Here is a 20,880-nt window from a genome sequence, read left to right on the forward strand (position 1 = left end):
AATACAAATCAAAACCACATTGAGATACCACCTCACACTGGTCAGAGTGGCTACAATTAACAACTCAGGAAACAACAGATGCTGGCAAGGATGTGGAGCCATGGAAACCCTCTTGCACTGTTGGTGGGAATGCAAACTGGTGCAGCTGCTCTGGAAAACATTGTGGAGGTTCCTCAAAAAATTAAAAATAGACCTACCCTATGACCCAGCAATAGCACTACTAGGAATTTATCCAAAGGACACTGGAGTGCTGATGTACAGTTGTAGCACCCATGACCTTCAAGCCCAAACTCATATCTACAAGAAAGAAAGCTTTTTTTATTTTTACAATAAACTTGTGTTTTCTTTTTTTAATGTAATTTATTGTCAAGTTAGCTAACATACAGTGTATATATATATGCAGTGTGCTCTTGGCTTCAGGGGTCAATTCCCATGATTCATCACTTACATATGGCACCCAGTGCTCATTCCAAAAAGTGTCCTCCTCAATGTCTGTCACCCATTTTCTACTCTCCCCCCCACCATCTATCCGCAGTTTGTTCTCTGTATTGAAGAGTCTCTTATGGTTTGCCTCCTTCTCTGATTTAAACTATTTTCCCCCTTCTTTTCCCCCATGGTCTTGTGTTAAGTTTCTCAGGTTCCACATACAGTTGACCTTAACTGGTTCCTTATGGAAACCAGTTCTCACCAGGTAGAGAGAAGCATTTTTTATTTGGGAGGCCTATGTAGAAAAGGGAGAGATTGTCCAGCAAGTCCCTTTCTTGGGCATCAAATACCCACTTCTGTAATTGATGGACTTTGAAATACTTAAGCTGTAAAGATTGGTTGCTCTACTGGGGTTTTGTGGGAGACCATTTGCTTCTAGTTCTTTATTTTTGGTATTGTTTCAAATTCCCTAAAGAGACTACTCATAGCCTAATTCTCAACCTGGGGATGTGTATAGATTGAAGATTTGGGTGTGGTTTCAAATGTCTCTAGGCAAATGAAATTCTTACTACTAACTGGAGTAAATGTAGTAACAGACTGACCTTGGAGCCATACTGGTTTTCTCAGAACATGCAGATCTTGGAGGAACTGGATCAGGGAAAGAGGCACTAGCTGGAGAACAACCCAGGGCTTGCCCTTCCCTGGTTGCATTCGTCTTCTGGGTGTCAGCTAGAACCAGAATGGTTTTTAGGTGACTAGATCCTTCCCTACCTTCAGCCCCGAGGGTATTCTCCTAAGTGCACCCAAACAAGTATCATTTACCCAAGGGATTCCATGCCAGATTGTTCCAGGCCACATTCATAATGAGAGCACATCTGATGTTTTTCTTTGTGTGTCCTCTTATAAAAACTAACCTACCCACCCCATGTTTTGCAAAAAGCTCCTTGCTCTTTTTTGCTTGCAAATATTTCCTCCTAGGGCTAGAAACTCCATTTTCTCCTTTCAGCACCAAGTACTCAGTGTATAATAACCAAATTTTCATACTGCTTCACACCTACTGGTCTTCTTAAAATGGCTGGCTTCTTTCTGACTTCTGCTACAGAGCTGTTGCAGAGAGGAAGGTAGAGAACAGGGTATACAATTTGTCAGGTGCTACCTGAATGAGTGTGTTTTGCATTTGGAGGAAGGGTTGGGGTGTGCAGTGTCAGAGAGAGTTACAATGGAATTAATGATCTAAATAGGAGATATTTAGTAGCTGGAGAGGGATTGGGTATTGAGCAATGGGAAGAGATCCAAAGGTACTAATAGCCCAAACTTCCTTCTGGAAGTTGCCAAAGGGGGAAAAAGTTACATGTATTTCCCAATAAGGACAGTCAATGGGGCAAAGATAGAAACCAAGATAAGAATGCAAGTTATAAAATACACTTTTGGTCTTAGTGATGTTGAACTTGTTTTTCTTCCCATGGAGGGAAGGGGGAGTCTCGTGCATCGTTAAACAAAACTCCTTAGCTAAAACCAGTGATTGCCGTCTCCCCAACGTGAACAGGATGGTATTTCCAGCCATGAAGAATCACATATTAGTTGAGATTGACAAATGTCAAATACAAGAATGCAGTGAACCCCAATGACATTTTTGTGCAAGGGAGAGCCACATCCTCAGACATCCAAATATGTTTATTTCCTCCAACCAAGAAGAAAGAGTTCTGCTCACTTACAGAGCAAGCCCAGTTTAGCAAGGACCTAGAACAATGGTTCTCAACCAGGGGCTATCTCTCCCCCCCCCCCACCGACATCACAAGGGACATTTGGCCATGCCTGTAGAGTTTTTCGGTGATCACGAATGGGTGTAAGGAGAATTCGACAGGCATCCTGTGAACAGAGACCAGGCTTGCTGCTAAATATCCTACAATTCAAAGGTCAGCCCCGGACACCCAAGAATGATCTAGCTCAAAATATAAATATCCTGCTGTTGAGAAACTCTTGTCTAATGTTAATCCCAAATGTTTCAAAATCAAATGGGTGCTCAAAACACAATATTGCTCATCAAAAGATTGCATTTTAGACACCCGCTATGGATTAGACATAAAGAAAAGTGATTGATAGTTGAAATCACTGTAAAAAATGACTTAGTTAAAATATAAGTCAACAAACCTGCTTCTCTTTTTGAAGGAACTGATTTATAAAGAAAGGAGGCTGCCTCATAGTTGCTGTTTTTAACATTTGTTTCTTGGTTTCTAGAAAATATTTTTGCTTTTGTGTGTGTCAATGAATGTGAAGTTTCCATAGAATTTCCACACATTTTTGAACATGAATAGTGAACAGACACTTAAAAACCAATTTGTTAGATGATGGGGTGATTACCACTCTGGATTTTTTATTCCACATTTTATAAAGAACAAAAGTGCTTATTTTGGATGAAAATGGACACTGTACTCAAATGCCTCACAGAATATGCATGTATTTCAGCCTTGAGAAAAGGATCGATAGTTCAGTATGAGGAAGATTATAGCTCATTCCTATTACATTTGAAGCCTGAGTCATTAAAGTTTAAAAGTTTGATAAGGATCTTATATTCTAACTGCTTAAAAATTGTCATGGGCTGAGATGTCCTTGGGAATGAATGGGTGGACAAGTCAGTGTTTCCTGTGGCATTTTGCACACATGCAGGGGTTCACCTGGCCATGGGACCACTATGTTTTGCCTGTGGGGAGATGATGCCTGCGTTGTAAGACTCTTAAATCAATAAGAGCATGACTTTCTTATAGGATGTTTTATCAAGCAGTTGGATGGATAATGAAAAACATTTTCAAAGACAGAATCTTAATATAGACCTTTTAAGCTCTTATGAATTCACATCAATAGAACTAATAAGCTCACTGATGCCAGGCTAGTGTGTGTATCTATTAAGTGAAACTAATTTCACTTAATCTTAATTAATTTTCAATTTTTATCTTGTCTCCTCAGTTCCTGCATATTCTCTTAATTACAGCTTATGCTTAGCTTTGCTGATACTGGAAATAAAAATTAAATGAGGAAAGGAAGCCAAATCCAAAGCTGCTTAGGTAGGAGGGTCTCTAGGACCAAAGTGTTACTGAATGCGGAGATGGACGTTCATCTGTAGGTGTGTGTGTGTGTGCACGGCTGTGTGTGTATGTGTGTGTGTCCATGAGTGTGTGTTTCCCTCAAGTTTCAATTTCCATAGAAACAAGCTCTTTTCCCAATGTTTGAGCTGCCCATTTGGTATGGTTGGGGCCTTTTTGTATCTAGAAATACCATCTTGAACTATCCAAAATCATACGATTACGAGTACTTAGCAGTTGTATAAACTTACTAAAATAGAAGGTATGAACTGTAGCAACCATTCTTCCTAACTGACCTATTTACTTTAATCTATATACAGAACTGAGGAATCCTAGAGTCTTTCCTAAAGGGAATTGTAAATAGTCATAACCAGTCATAGGCACTCAACACCAGTTGATACTTATTTATTGTAATTTATAAGTATGTAATTTTGCTTCCAAGTGAATATTTTATTTTATAGTATTGGGTTGAATTTTTTAAATCTTAATTTCTGTTTTTATATCTTAGCAATTAATTTTTACAGATTCATATCCACCTTAGAAATTTTAAAAAAAGAGGTTTTTTTTTCCCCAAATTTTCTTCTGAAGAGCAGTTGTGTCACCTTGGGCCTGTGTGAGAGCTGTCCCAGACCTCCTCCCTCTGTTTCTTCAAACCTAGTCATACTGATCTGCTGCAGACTGTTGTAGAAGCCAGGTCTTTAAAAAATTTTTTTTTTACGTTTATTCATTTTTGAAAGGAGGGGAGGAGCAGAGAGAGAGGGAGACACAGAATCTGAAGCAGGCTTCAGGCTCAGAGCTGTCAGCACAGAACCCGATGTAGGGCTCGAACTCATGAACCTCCAGATCATGACCTGAGCCGAAGTTGGAGGCTCAACCGACTGAGCCACCCAGGTGCCCCAAAGCTGCATCTTATTCATTACATCCCCATGTACTGCTAGAAGGGCTCAGGTGTCTGAACTTTCATCCTTCTGCGTAACGCTGTCAGAAAAGGAATGCAAGTATCTCACAGCTCTGGCCAATGTATTGCCATGTCTACCTTGTCACCAACAATAATGTAACGAGGGTAGAGGAAAAACACTTTCTTCAGTATCCACTTCAGAACGTCTAATTTCAGAATGGTATCTGGTTAGTGGCTCCCCCAACAAACTGTTTTACAGAAAAAGGTGATAATTTATACCGAGACCCAAACCTAAAGTGAAACCATTTACCTATGGCCAGGAGCGAGAACAATCACAACTAAGCTTTGACAGCTGGTGGGATGAATCTGAACAATACACCCAGGGGTCCTGAAAGTGAGCATGACACCCGTTGAACCGCTTTCCACCCTCTGCCAGGAACGCAGAACTAAAGTCTTTATCAGTTGGAAAACACAACAGCTTCTCTGGCGTCGCGGGGCACCCTATCTTTCTCCTTTTCTTTCTACCCCCAGACTGACACTCCTAGAAAGCAACTCACTGAAAAGGAGAAGGGAGATGAGGCAGGGGAGGGGTGGGGTGGAGGTGGAGGGGATAATGGTAGATGCAAGCGGACACAGAAGGCATCCAGGTTGTATTGTATTTTCTTAACTTACATTTGTTCAAAGCCAGAGAGCCAAACAATGGGGTTGAGTAGACTCATCTCATTCATTAGAGTATGTGTGCTAGTGAAGGGAAATTCGCCTAGGAGCTCTGTACACATCCATCTGCCATCCACATGGAGATCTGAGAAAGAAGAGAGAAATTTGACCGGAACCCAACTGGGCAAAGAACAGATCCAAAGTTAATACATACATCCTGCCTTTTGGAGGCTGGGTCTGGACAGATCTCTTATTTAAACAGAAACATACACATGCACAGATGTTTACATAAGCCTGGTTTTATATATCTATCTCTATATGTCTATATATAGTTTATATATATTTAAATACAAATATATATTTATATAAAAACTATATATAAGTATATGCTTTATATATATATATAAACCATGTATAAAAACTATATATGTAGATACACATATATCTTGTGATATATATATCTAATATATATATTAGAACAAGAGAAATGGAACATCATTCATAAGACACAATGAAAGAGCAGATCCCTGAAAAAGATTATATATATATCACAACATACATATAATATATACACAATATATAAAAATATAAAAAATATATATAATACAATATATATATGTATATACATATATACACACACATATATATATCAGAACAAGAGAAATGGAACATTATTCAGAAGACACGAAGGAGGGCAGATCCCTGAAAAAGATTTACTGTCAGAATAAGAAAAAAAATGTAGAAAACTGGCATCATCTGTAAGATTTAAAAACAAAAACACATGAGTACCACAAAATAACAGGAATCCTCATTTGATGAAACTGTTGGGTAAATTAGAAATATGCTACAGAAAAAATAAAGATGCACTAAAGAATTAAAGCAGCAAAGAATAGAAGAAGGGTTCTAAACCATCAAGATGAAGAAGAGAGAGAACTTCTACCAGGATACAGAGGAAAAGACAAGGGTTGGGAACAATGACAGAAAATGATTCGTCTAAAGGATAGAGAATGAGAATTATAGATGTTCTAGGAGAAAAGTAAATAACAAGTAGAACAGAAGCAATTATTCAAAGATATAATTAAATAAAAGTTTCCTGAGTTGAAAAAGAGTGAACAAGAACAGATCAAAAGGGCTCACTGTGTTCAAAGTAAATTAAATGAACGGAGAGCTTTGTAACATTTGAATTACAGGGATGGAAAAAAAGAGACTATAAGCATTCATGCAGAAAAAATAGGTGAAAAACAAAAGAACAAAGCTACACTGGCCTTAGACGGACTTTTCCATGGATACAATAGGGCTATGTCTTCAAAATTTTGAAGGAAAAACTTGTTACATGACCATTTAGCCAAGTTTTAAAATATCTGTTAATATAAAACCAAGACATTTACAGATACACTAAAAATATGCCAACCATCTGATTTTCTCTAAAAAGGAAAATGATCCTTGAATATATGAAATTTGAGAACTGTTAAGCCAAGTTACCAGGTGACTGCTCCAGGACCCAATAGCACAAGGGCTGGGCACAAATACAGTTTACTTTTCGAGTCCTGAGGCAAAGTGTCATCCCAGCAAATGTGTCTGAACTGGCCACCTTCATAAAGCTATAAGAATGTGAAGGAATTGTGGCCTCTGTCGGCAGTGTCGTCTGGGGGTAGACTACAAGCAAGTTCTTTCATTATAAATTGTTGTTTGTTATGGGAATAGAATCAGCCATAAGTTCATCTGAGAAAGCTCATTTTATTTTTTAGATGAAATTTACCACCAATCTCAGAGATATATAGGTACAGCGATAGTGAAACAGGAAACACATACAAATATATTTGTGTTTTCTTTGCACTGGTTTCTTTGTTTTAATTTTAATTAAAATTTTCTTTTTCTTTGAAGTATAATTGACACACAACATTAAGTTAATTTCACATATACGGCGTGGTGATTGGATATTTGTAATCATTGCCAAGTGATCACCACAGTAAATCGACTTAACCTTCAGTACCCTACATGGTACAAAAATGTTTTATGTGTGTAACATTTTTTTTTAGTGTGATGAGCACTTTAAGATTTCCTCTCTTAGCAACTTCTGAATATACAATACAGTATTATTCACTGTACTTATCTTACTGGACATTACATCACTGTGACTTATTTATTTTATAACTGGAAGTTTATTCCTTTGACAACTCTTTCATCCATTTCTGTCCCCTACTCCCTGACTTCTGACAACCAATCTGTTCTCTGAATCTATAAACTTGTTTTTTGTTTTTGTTTTGTTTTATTATGTTACGTTTTTAGCTTTCATATATAAATGAAATCATATAGCATTTGCTTTTCTCTGTCTGACTGATTTCATTTAGCATGATGTCTTGGAGGTCCATCCATGGTGTTGCAAATGTTAAGACTTCATGCATTCTTTTTTATGACTGAATAATATTACATTGTATCTATATTGTGGTGATTTCTTTCTTTGTTTCTCTGGTTTATAAGATTTTATTTAATGAACTTCCATTTCTGGTTGAACAAAGTCTAAATTTAAATTTTAAAGCAGTCGTTTAAAAATAAAAACAAATTAGGGACACTTGGGTGGCTCAGTTGGTTAAGTGTCTGACTTCAGCTCAGGTCATGATTTCACAGCTTGTGGGTTCGAGCCCCGCCTTGGGCTCTGTGCTGACAGCTCAGAGCCTGGAGCCTGCTTCAGATTCTGTGTCTCCGTCTTTCTCTGCCCCTCCCCCACTCATGCTCTGTTTCTCTCTGTCTCAATATAAATAAACATAAAAAAAAAAACAAATTATAGCTATGTAATTCCATACTTATTATAGCAATAACGGGCTGTGCAATTAAAGATAGTTCTTTTTTTATTTTAAGTTTTGTTTATTTATTTTGAGAGAGAGAGAGCAGGGGAGGGGCAAAGGCAGAGAAGGAGAGAGAGAATCTCAAACAGGCTGCCCGTGGTCAACAGAGAGCCTGCCATGTGGCTCAATCTCATGAACTGTGAGAGCATGACCTGAGCAGATGTCCAAAGCTGTATGCTTAACTGACTGAGCCACTCAGATGCTCCAAGATAGTTCTAATCCTATCACTTTTCTGTTACCTGGACTTCAATTTTTCTTGGGGTCTAGGAGGGTGGTGACGGTGTTTCCTTTTAGGGAGTCCTGTAAGTAGACATTGTTTTTACCCTCACTTGGGTCATATTGATGATTCCAAGGGTATGCTTTCCTGCATAAAAGATTTTGTCCTAAAAAAGTAAGTAAGAAGAGGGGCCCCTGGGTGGCTCAGTCAGTTGAGCATCTTTGGCTCAGGTCATGATCTTGCAGTTCATGGGTTTGAGCCCACACTGGGCTTTGGGCTGACAGCACAGAGCCTGCTTGGGCTTCTCTGTCTCCTTCTCTCTCTGCCCCTCCCCACCCCTCTCTCTCTCAATAATAAGTAGACATTAAAAACAGTTATTAAAAAAAAAAGTGAGGAGGAAGAGAGAAGAGCCAAGGAGGTCTGGGGCAAAATAGTTAATCAGATGTATTCCATTTCTGTCATTCCTGTTTGCTCCGTCAATCTGTCCCCAACTAGAAGAGTGAAGGGATAAATTTGTTCCGACTGCCTTTGTGGTGTTTATGGTATGGAAGCAATTCTCCACGGTCTCATACGTCCACGTTGAACATGACTGTGGAATCAAACAGCCAGCTTCTGCTTCATCCTAGTGGGAAAATTAGGCAGATGTAGGTATTTAACAGATGACCACAGTTCTGAAGTGACGGCGGAGTGCTATTGTACTGGTTCGGATTTCCTAATTTTTAATTTTTCCCTCTCGGCCTGCCCTTTGTTCTTCTGTGCTTTATTCCAGGATATAGAATGTGCTTTTAAAAAACCATTCTTACGTCTGCGCTATAATCCCACATCTCATTCTTACAAAACCTCTTTGGTTTTAGTGGCCAGGTCCTAGGCCATGTACTTCATGTCAGTAATTGAACATTTCACTTTTGGAGAAAACCAGGCATGTAACTCATAAAGCATATTTTGAGATGGGTTTTTTACCAAGATTTTTTTTGCACATTATCTCATTTCTTGTGAATAATATTTTTTGTTCAATGTCACCATTCACATAGTGCTTACTTTGAAATCAATCTCTCCAGCTGTTTAAAATTTTTCTAAACTTTTTTGTTTGTTTTTGTTGTTTTTGTGCATTCTTTAAGTCTCCCTACTTAAGGATTTTAATTTAGCGTCTGACTTCCATCCCGTTGTTATTAGCCTCCTTTTTATATCAGTTTTATGAAAGTCAAACTCCCAAATATGGGATAATTATAAAAACGGCCATACATGGTAACTGTCTGGAGTTTTGGTTGCTAATAATGATGAGCCAGAATTATCTAGAAAACTTATTTTGTGCCAGGCACTGAGCTAGGTGCTTTATTTGTGTGGATTGTCTTTTTTTTAAATATGTTTTTTTAATGTTTTATTTATTTTTGAGACAGAGGGAGACAGAGCATGAGCGGGGAGGGGCAGAGAGAGAGGGAGACACAGAATCAGAAGCAGGCTCCAGGCTCTGAGCTGTCAGCACGGAGCCCTATACGGGGATCAAACCCACAAATGTGCACTCATGAGCTGAGCTGAAGTCAGAGGCTTAACCAACTGAGCCACCCAGGCGTCTCTTGTGTGGATTGTCTTCACAAACCCTCCCGTCAACTGTAAGAATCAGGCATTATTTTTGATTACTGTTTTCCAAACAGGACAACTGTGGTTTACATCCAAGTTTATGCAAAAATGACAAAGGTCTTGGGTCTGATCATTTCCCAAGCCCATTCTCGTAATTTCTAGATGAAATTGCCTTTAAATGAACAACTCCTGTGTATTTCTGTTTGGTTGCAGCGGACGAATTCTATACCTAAGAGACCAGTATGCCTTGAACAGCACAAGAATGTTTTTTTCTTTGCAGTTTCCAAGAAGAGTGATAAAAATCAGAAAAAAAATTTCCTAGAATCATCAAATATTAGGAGGTTCCAGGAAGCTAGTTTCTGACTAGTGTTAGCAATCTGTTAACACGTAGATCAAAACAAAATTAAATGGATTTTTAACTCTATGAAAGTATTTAAAACATTAGCAGTTCCATGTGACTGGGGCCCCCCTCTGAGCTTTTGCAAGGAAGATTTGCAGGAGTCTTTCCTTTGTTTCAGTCTGGACACTGGATGTGTTGTGAAAAGAAAGGGAAAAACATTTCTACTGCAAAGGGTGCACGTTCAGAAGCCACACCTCTTGTGAATATCATCAGCCGGTTAAGAAAATAGGTCTTGCTTCTTAGGGCGCATGTCATAGAGCAGCAAACACAGTGAGAAGCTGTAGCATGTCTTCTGAGTAAAGAAAAAAAAAAAGGCAGCCCTGCTTTGTCTGAAATATGCTTACATCACGGAAACTTTTGCTTTTGAGGTTCGAGACAAGACAGGTGACTGTACCTTCGGGAGCCCACTTAACTCCTCCAAATCCTTCCTCTTACTAAAAGGGTGAAGGGATGTTTGCTGAGCAAGAAATGTGCTGATCTTGGACCTAGAGCCTCACCGGGAGCAGAGATCCTTTCCACACCCTGTACTTTGACAAACCTGTTCTTGCTCTGCTGCCCACGTGCAAGTTTTCTAAATAGCTATGTTTAGATTAGCACTAGGTCTAATAGCAGTTCTGACATGTTGTACTGATTAAACAAATTGAGATCAAAACAGACAGAGATACAAACAGGCATCCTTCTCTGAAATGTCCCATTTCTTCGAGAGCATGGAAAAATCTCTGTAGAGTTTCAGAAAACGTTGCTCTAACTCTGAATAGTACAAAAAGCCTTTGGGAAATAGACTGGCTCTTGATTTGGTGGCGATAAATGAAATGAAGGAATAAAAAAATTACTTGCGTTTGCTTTTGAGATGGGACCATGCATGCCTGACACTGAGAGCGTCGCTGTGAGGGATGGAGCGATGACCCTGTGTCATTTGGGGGTCACAGCAATTGAGAATCAGGAAACCTTGCCTGGGGATGTGTCCTTGCCCCAAATCCCTCAGCCCGTTTGCCAGATGCTAACTCAATTGGAGGAGTGGGGATTATGCCCAAGGAATGGATAAATCTTCTCACTGATACTTAGACATGGATGTTATTTTATGGTTCTTTTTACAAAGGCAGATGATCGGATTTAAGGAAGGAAAGTGGAGAGCCCGGACAAGTGTAAGCTGTCATGATGATCTTACTCCTTTAATCTTTTAAGTGCATTACCTTATTTTCTATAGTAGATATTGTTCCTCAAAAGCAGCATGCCACAAAGTTTTTTGCAGTTTCAGTAGTTTTGACGACTGTATTATTTTAAAACCATCTTCAAAAAAGAGTCACTTAAAAAGGTAAACAGCATTTCCTAATTTAATTGTTTAACAAGCAGTAATTTCAGGTTTTTAGAGCTTGAAGCCCTTGTAGAATACAGGGTCGAAGTGAAACATAACAGAGATCATGATATTTACCAAATGGCCACACAACACTTGGTTACCTGTATAATTGTAACTTGCTGCGTAATAAAGCAGAAAATCGACTTTTGAGATCCCCAGTTCCAACTGTGTTGTATGAAAATATGAAAGCTTTAAAACTTCTGGAGCTGTACTCAGGAGTCTCCAAGCTGCTTTGCCTTGCTGTTTCCTTGCTCTGATTCAGAGTAGAATACTTCTCTTTTTAAGTGGACCCAAGACATATAATTTGGAATTTGAAATGCAGGCAGTAAGGAAAGCTATATTTAGGATAACTTCTAAGTTTAAAGGGAACGTATTCGTATTCTAATAAAGATCTTCTTTTGCAATTCTTTTTCAGTTGTATGCTTACTTGGAGGTACTTAGTAAATGCACTTGTTATGGTTTTCTAACATAAAAGAGGCAATAGTATTTATAGCTTTGATAAAACATGACCCAGGGGGTATAGGGAGAAGGGGCCAGGGCAGGAATGCAAACATTTTTGGATTTTCCTCACAGAGGCTAAAGCATAGTTGTTAATTGCCAATTGTCATAGACTTTTGGCTAACCTGACCTTTGACACTGCTTAGGAGAGACCTTCCCGCCTCCCTCTGGCTGTACTGGCTTCCTTGCCAGTCTAGACTTGGATACATCCCAGTAGGGCACACAGACACTCTCTCCAATTCTCCTGTGGGCCTCCAGTTATGTCCTGACCCCTTGAATATCAGCTTACTCATAGTAAATCCCACTGGACTCCATTGGGAAGCTTGAGCCCAGAAGAGGCAGAGCTAAGCCCTCCATCTTGTTTTCTTTCAATATGGGGGCTCATTAAGGTCAACACTCTTCCCTGTGCCTTGGTCTCCCCTGGCCCATTCCCTACTCAAATTCAGCTTGTCCTCTAAAGACGTCTTCAAACATATCTGGGGTTTCTTATGATGCTACATATGCACACTCAACACACACACACACACACACACACACACACACACACACACTTTCACACACTCTTCCTTTGAAAGCTCCTGTCCAGAGATCTGAACCTTCCCGTCTTGTTTAGGGGAAAGGTACCTGGACTGAGTTAACAAAGACCTGGCTTTGGGGCTGGATCCAGAGACTTGCCAAGATGCCCTCACCCAAGATAAGAGGAGTTGGCAGTCCTGGGAGATCAGGGTAGGATCTCTGAGGGCCAAATGCCAGGAGAAGTGTTAGTAGGAACACCGAATCCAGGAGGTACTGAAAGCAGAGAAGGAAGAGAACCAGGCGTTTGGAATGACCTCACTGCCAACAAAGCAGTATTCATGAAGGAGGGAGGGTCGGATACCCCCTGAGAGGCTGCGTCAGCAGACAGGTAAGCTTGGGTTTGTTTTCATGCGGTATAGAAATGAGATATGTATGTGAGTTAGGGAACAGAGGTTCCGGTTGGCATGCTGTTTATATTTTTCCTTTGATCATCAAGTTTCATGAATGAATTGGCTATACCTCTCACATCCCCTCTATAATGTCTATTTCTTCCTTATCTGCCTGTGCAGAGGAAATCCTCAGATCATCAAAAGCCAGGAGGAGGTGGGTTGATAATCCCCGTGTCAGTGACCTAAGGCTGCCATCACAGAAGACTGCAGACTGGGGCATGACATAATGGAAATTCACTTTCTCACAGTTCTGGAGGCTGGAAGTCCAAGATCAAGGTGCCCTCAAGTTTGGTTTGGTTTCTACTTGGCCTCTCTCTTTGGTTTACAGATGGCTGCCTTCTTTCTGTGTCCTCAGTGGTCTTTTCTTCTGTATCTAAATTTCTTCTTCTTCTAAGAACACCAGTCAGGTTGGATTAGCCCCCACCTTAATGGCGTCATTGAACTTCCTGCTTCAAAGGTGCTATCTTTAAATATAGTCACATTCTCAGGTATTGGGGGTTTGAGAGTCAACATGTGAATTTCAGGAGATCACAATCCAGCCCATAAAACTCCCCAGTCTCCAAAGCGATGCAGCCTGGCCTCATTCCCAGCGGGTGGGTGAGGTGCCATCATGAGGGGCCCATCAGCTCCCACATCCCATCCCAGCTCTCTGCTGACAGCCTGGGCCATTCCTTCCTCTCCTCTGACACCTTTGCTTCCTCAAGGTTGGAACCGGTCTGCTCTCAGGCCAGGTCTGGCCCGTGGCCAGGTTTTGTCTGACTCATCCTGTATTTGAAAAGTTTAATTAGTGGCTAAGATGAAAAAGCAGATGTTGATATTTTACATAAATGTCTCACTTTCTGGCCTTTTCTCAAAAAGCCAGAAGACCTGTGAACACTGGGCTCAATTAAAAAAATTTTTTTAATGTTTTATTTATTTTTGAGAGAGAGAGAGGGCAAGGGAGAGAGAGAGAGAGAGAGAGAGAGAGAGAGAGACAGACAGACAGACAGAGAGAGAGAGTGTGAGCAGGGAACGGTCAGAGAGAGAGGGAGACACAGAATCTGAAGCCAGGCTCCAGGCTCTGAACTGTCAGCACAGAGCCCGATGTGGGGCTTGAACCCACGAGGAACCATGAGATCATGACCTGTGCTAAAGCCAGATGCTCAACTGACTGAGCCACCCAGGCGTCCCTGGGCTCAATTTCTATGCGACAGCCTCTGTGAAGCCTCTGGTGGCCGCCTCCACCCACTAGTGCCTTCAGCTCACATCTCTCCTGTAATTGGCCACCCTGAGCCCTGAAGGTGTTTGGGTTTTTGATTCCTAAATTACTGACGCACCCAGTAAGCACCTCCCACCCCCACGGCTTTCACTTGGTTCTGATCTCACATCTTCGTTTGCAGCCAATACATTTGCATTTGATGCCATTCTGACACTTTTTTATTTTTTAGTGCTTATTTATTTATTTGTTTTTGAGAGCTTGATGCACAGCTCGAATTCACGAACCATTAGTTATGACCTGACCTGAAAGCAAGAGTCAGACTCTTAACTGACTGAGCCACCCAGGCACCCCCATTCTGACACTTTAAATCATACCTGTTCTCTTGTGTTACCACAGATCGGTCCAAATGCCTGAATTTTATGGTAAGAAAACCTTCCTCTTCTCTCCCTGAGCTCCATCTCCAATGCCCCCTTCTACTCCATCTCATTCACCTGCTCAAACTGCCTATGATTTCACTCTTGTTTGGGTCATCATGTTATTTCAAGCTTGTTAAGAATTCCTCGGCTCCTCTCCTCTCTTCCAGATGTTACACACTGTCTCTGAAACACCTACTAAAACGTTATTTTCAGTATGTTACCACTCTGTTTACTCTTGCCTACATGTCTAGTCCTTTACAGCTCTATTTGCCATTTTAGCTTCCGTTCCTTCCCTTTTGGTCAGTAATTGGTGTGTCTTCAGTTATTGTGTGTTGAGAAGTGACTGGTCCATTTAGAACCTCTGAGTGTGTCATTGTTCTTGCTTTGCCCTGACTCATGTCATCCTTATCCTTCCACCCCTGGCTATCCAAATTTGCCTTAATAGAACAAAAAAAAAGTACCTGTGCCTTTTCTTTTGTGTGTGGTCCAGGGCTTTGCACATAGTAGATATTCTACCAATACCTATAGGTTTTATTTTAAATCCCCAACATCCCCAACAGAAGTCTCTATGTTCTCTTATTCCCAACTTAGTTCACTTTTTGTGAGATGGCCCTTGGCAAACCTTGTGGTTTTCTTTTACTTGTAACCCTAGTAAATATTAATGAAATAAACATACAGTTTTTAATTACAGTGAAGATATTTCAGAATTTACTCTTCTAGTCAATCAGTCAGCCAGGAATTACAACCTGACTTTGACTTAATAAAAGGTTGAAGTTTCTATTAATCAGAACATTGGAACAGGCTACCTCATAAGCAGGAAGCTTCGTATTCATTCATTCCTTTGTTCAACAAATAACTGTTAAGGACATACTAATAGACTGACAATACATTAAAACTGCCCTCTTTTCTACTTTCTTCTTGAGAAAATACTTCAAGGAGACAATTTTTAAGGAAGAGGAGGGAAGTGTGTTAGTTTCCTATTGTTGCCATAATAATCTACCACAAATATTGTGGCTCAAAACCACACAAATCTATTATCTTCCAGTTTTGGATTTCAGAAGTTTGAAATGGTTCTCATTGATTTAAAACCAAGGTGTTGGAAGGGTTGTTCCCTCTGAAAGGTCTAAGGGAGAATTAATTTCATTGCCCTTTTGTATTTTCTGGAGACTAGATGGCCCACATTCCTTGTCATTGGGTCATAGACTTCTGTTAGGTACTTAGTGATTTAAAATGGAATCTATAGGTATTGGTAAAATATCTATGATATGCAAAGCCCTGGACCACACACAAAAGAAAACGCAAAGACATGTTTAAGGCATTTTCTTGGATTATATTAGGAAGAATCAGATGCAAAGATAGTACAAAAGCCATAAAACAAATGCAAAAGTTCAATGTATTTCAGATGTTTAAGAAGATGATTAATAAATAGACCTATATCTGATGAAAAAATGATCAAGCTTGAAAATAGGAGACCACATGGCAGGAGACCCCATCCTGGTCTCCAAGGGTGCTTCAATCACTGGGAATGGGCTTGCTGACCATACGGAGTTCAAGGTCATCCTTCCAACTCTGTGGACACTTGGAGGCACTCCAAAAGGACATTTTTTCTGGAGAGGATTTGCAAATGAAGAGATCTTTATGGAAGAGGTGGAATAGTCTTGGGTCTTGAAATTGAATTGGTAAGTACTTTATTTTTGGCTGAGAAATTCTCATTTAGGATAATGCTAGAAAAGAGAGCACTGAGTGCCCAAGATGAAAGATTCCACTCATAGGGAGAAAAAAAAGGACTCACTTGGAACTCTCCTTGGTACCAGGATGTCCCTGCTTGAGTCTTTCCTGCTTTCTTGGAACCATTAGCTTAGCTTGTGTGACCTAGTGTGCTACTGATCTGCACTATACTCCTTTCTTCAGCTATGACCCTTCTTATTTAGCTATGTATCTTGCTAGTTCTCCACCCACCGCTCTGCTCATTCTCCCACCTCTTCCTCTACCCATCCTAATTGGCCAAGAACAACTGTCTCAAACTGAATCCTGCATATTTTTCACCAGTCAAAGCTCAAAATCAAATTTATCAAAAATTATGTAGCATAGCATGCCAACATATTAATGGAAAGTTCGTTTTACAAAATGCAAAGCAGCTATTTTACATAAACACTCAAGTCTATTTTTATAAATGTACTCATTAGATACTTTCCTTTGAGAAATGGTTCAATAGAGCTCTTACTGTTTCTTCCAATTAGTAATCATTAGCGTTCAGTAGCATTTCCCTGAGAAAGAATATTAAAGGGCTACAATGTCACCGGGGGCAGAACTTCTAAATTTGGAAGCTATGTGAAAATCAATGATTCTAGGAACAAACACTTAGTTGGTCTCATGACTGCATCACATGGTTCTTAGTCTTTAGGATGAAGATCACCAATATAGACAAATGTTAAGAGAATAGTTCTTTTGTTCTTTTGGCATACTGCAATTCAGGAAGCACTGGCTTTAGTCCAAAATTTAATTTATACTTATAAAATTACAGATTACTAAAAGCTAAATAGGCATGGAAGAAAATACCATTCAACTGAAATGTTATTATTTGAATGCCAGTGATGGCCTCCTTGACTCAAAATCCAGAAGGCTCTTCTCAACTTTTATTCTTAGCAATAATAATAATACCTTACCTATAGAACATTTTACAGTCATGGATTCATACATAAATTATTTGATAATCCTTAACTTCTCTGTGTGTTCCTGTACAATGATATTCATTTTCCTATATCGAATTGTCTGTGCTCTGGATTTTTTGAGGGCAGAAACCGTCTTTCCTCAGCACCTTTCAAAATTCCCAGTTTGTAGCTATGATTCACTGCTGTTGAATGAATGAAAGAATGGTGTCCATATTTCTTATTGTTGCTCAGTTTTCTCATTTTGAAATTTTCTCTCCCTTGCTTTCCATCATGACATATTTTCCGGCTCCCTTCCATGTTTCTTGACCATGCTTCCTTCTTTGTCCTTCTAACTTTTATTTCTCTCCTTTGACTCTAAAGTTCTCTCTTCATCCTTTGCTACATTCTCTTGCAGCACACTCTTTCTTAGGTCACGCACTAACAGTTCTCTGTGTGTCAACTCTGCCTCTGTAACTCCTATGTTATTCTGAAACTTGAGTGTTCACCTACATTCCACTAAAAATATAATGTTAAACAAATCCCTTGGTTGCATTATTCAAGGGATTCAAGATTTTATCATAAAGAATTCCTGATTTCTTCAGTGCCATTAATAGTCAACGTGTCACCCAATCTCAAAACCACAAGCTCATTTTTTAAATGTTTATTTTTATTATTTTTGAGAGGGAGACAGTGTGAGTAGGGGAGAGGATAGCGAGAGGCAGAGGCAGAGGGAGAGGGAGAGGGAGAGGGAGAGAGAGACAGAGAGAGAGAGAGAGAGAGAGAGAGAGAGAGAGAGAGAGAGAGAGAGAGAGAGAGAGAAAATCCAAAGCAGGCTCCAGGTTCTGAGCTGTCAGCACAGAGACCAAAGCTGGGCTCAAACCCATGAACTGTGAGATCATGACCTGAACCAAAGTCAGACGCTTAACCGACTGAAGCCACCATTAGCTCATTTTTTATTCATCTTTCCCCTTTGCAACCTCACCAGACAGTTACCCCAACTCAGCCCTGAGTTTCAGTGTTTTTCACATTAGAAAGAAATGTTTTGATACTTCGATTTTAAACATACTGTTTAGATTCTACTGCCTAATCTGTAAGAGATCAAAGGCACTGAACCAAGAGCATGACATTTGAGGAAAAAGCTACTCATGGACATTTTTGAAATAAGATTTTTGAGATTTTAAAGGATTTTCACAATTTGGCAATGCTGGAATAGCTAAGGAATTTTTTTTCTCAAAAATTGTGTGTATATTACTTGGCAAATAATATAAACTATCAGTCTATCTTTAGATTTCATAATGAACATTCTCAGTGGAAAGTAAAATCAACCATTGCTAAAAAGGCAAATCATAAACTTGATATGTCTAACAAACTGATGGAAAAATCAAATATTCTTGACACAATGCTTGATTGTGGAAATACGACCTGGGTAAGTTAGACCGGGTAGGATTACTGGCCACTAAAGAAAATACACAATAATTGATCTGAAAGGGTAAAATTCATTATTGAAAACAAAACAAAACAAATCCAAACAAACATACCAAAAGAAAAAAGCAATTGATAAATTATTGCTTTGAAACTTTCTCTGGGGAAAATAATTTAATTTGATTAAGATAATTTCAGTGAAATAAGAATAAAAATAGAACAATTAAGAACAGTTTCTCTTTTTTGTTTATAAAATTGATGAAGGAATTAAGATGGTTTAAGGAATTACACTCTGGAGAACTCTTTCCCTTCAAAAATCCTTCAGTTGTTATATATTCTGATTATACCTATACTCAAGATATACTCAAGGTAAACACCATGTGAAAATATCTACTGCATCAAAATAGCAGGGTCAAAACAATGTGAACAAATGTTCCTCTGTTTTCCTCTGTTCACTGCCACCATTTGGAGTAAGATCTTCCTTTATTTCTGAAATGGCTTTTGGGTTCAGTGTTCCTGCAATCGATATCTTAGTTCTCAAACTTCCCCAAAATGACACCCTAAGCTAACATTTTTCAGGAATAATTTTCATATTTTCATTCTGTGTTGATATTGAGCAGTGCAATTTGTTTTTGTTTTTAAGTTTAAAATTTTTTAATTTAATTTATTATTCTTATTCTTTATTCTTATTCTTATTCTTATTTTGTGTGTGTGTGCACAGCCTTTGGATCATCCCCTGGTATATCACAAATGTTCAACAATTGTTTTTTCCACATCTTCCCTTACGTCCAAATTCTTAAAACTGATTTTGGAGATGGATTCTCAATGTATTTAAATACTTTATAAGATAGCAGTCTTTTCTTTCTTTCTTTCTTTCTTTCTTTCTTTCTTTCTTTCTTTCTTTCTTTCTTTCTTTCTTTCTTTTTTCTTTCTTTTTTCTTTTTTCTTTTTGCATTCTCTTAACCACCCCCCTACCCTACTGGCCAAAAATCTGCTCTCTACATTACTCAATTTTTCTGTCATCCTGCTTTCCTCAAACAGGTGTCTCCTTTTGGATCATCCCTTCCTCTTCTGTCCATCTTAATCTTTCCTGTTCTCTGTACCTAACATTAGTACCTGCTTCTCAGAAAAATCTTCTTTTAGCTTCCCTTAAACAAATGTGAGGTCTCTCAACTAATAACCAACCTAGAACTTTATTTTTATGAGGTGGCACTTTGCACACTTGTCTTCAGTCTCTACGAGAACATAAATTCCACAGAGGTAGGGATTATTCTTGAATGCTTTTGAAATCTGAACAGGGCTGGCACAATTTCTTACACATGTTAGGTGCTCATTAACTATTTGCTTTGTAACTATAAGACCAGAGGTGACCAGATGTTTCTTTGGAGACCAGTTTGGTAAGAGTTGTGGTCCCTTGTGGGATAACCTTACTTGTTCAACTTGAGGCCCAGTGAGGCAGAGGGAGAGAGGTGACTGGCAATGAATTAGACATCATTAAAAGGTAAATTTTTCTCATGAGTACTTCTGGACTTGCTAATTTTTCTTCTCTTGCATCTCTTTCCAAAATACTTTCCTTGTTGACTATGCACTTGGAAAACAAATGATCCATTATATTCTCATCTCCTTGTGTTTTTTTCTTTCTTCATGAAATTCACATTCAGAAGTTTAGAGAGAAGACTTGGTGTTAGGGGGAAAGATGTTTTCTGTGGGAAGGATATTGATATTGACCAATATTAATGGTTGGCACCTGTTTAAAAAATAGCAGTCTTTACAACCACTTCACAAGTGTCTGAAAGCCATATGCTAGAAATATTTCTGATGTTCCTTGTAGGCAGAAGCTCTTTTAAATTTCTAACTTTCATTGAAAGGAAATTTCTCTACTTAACAAATTAATGTTCAATACATTTAGTTTCTTACATATTTGTTCAACTCTAAAGTTAGTCTGCTTCTTTATTCAGTCTTGGCAGCTTTTTTATTTCTTGGCTTCTCACTGATTACACATTTTAAAAGATTCTACTAGCATGTTCATAGTCAAGGAAAGAGGTAAACATAGTCATACTTTCAGAAAGCCTTAAGAGCATTTGCTTGTTTCTGGTCCTTATTACTAAGTACCTTGATAATGATGTGATGCCATAAAAAAGTCACAGTATGCTTTGACTATTTTCATCATGAGCTAATAAATTACCAATCATTTTCTTTTAATCCAGAACATGGCTTTGTTATTATCTATCAGTTTGAATAAGAGTAGAGATTAAGCACATCAAGATGATC

Source organism: Suricata suricatta, chromosome 3 (assembly GCF_006229205.1).
Source record: "Suricata suricatta isolate VVHF042 chromosome 3, meerkat_22Aug2017_6uvM2_HiC, whole genome shotgun sequence".
NCBI lineage: Eukaryota > Metazoa > Chordata > Mammalia > Carnivora > Herpestidae > Suricata > Suricata suricatta.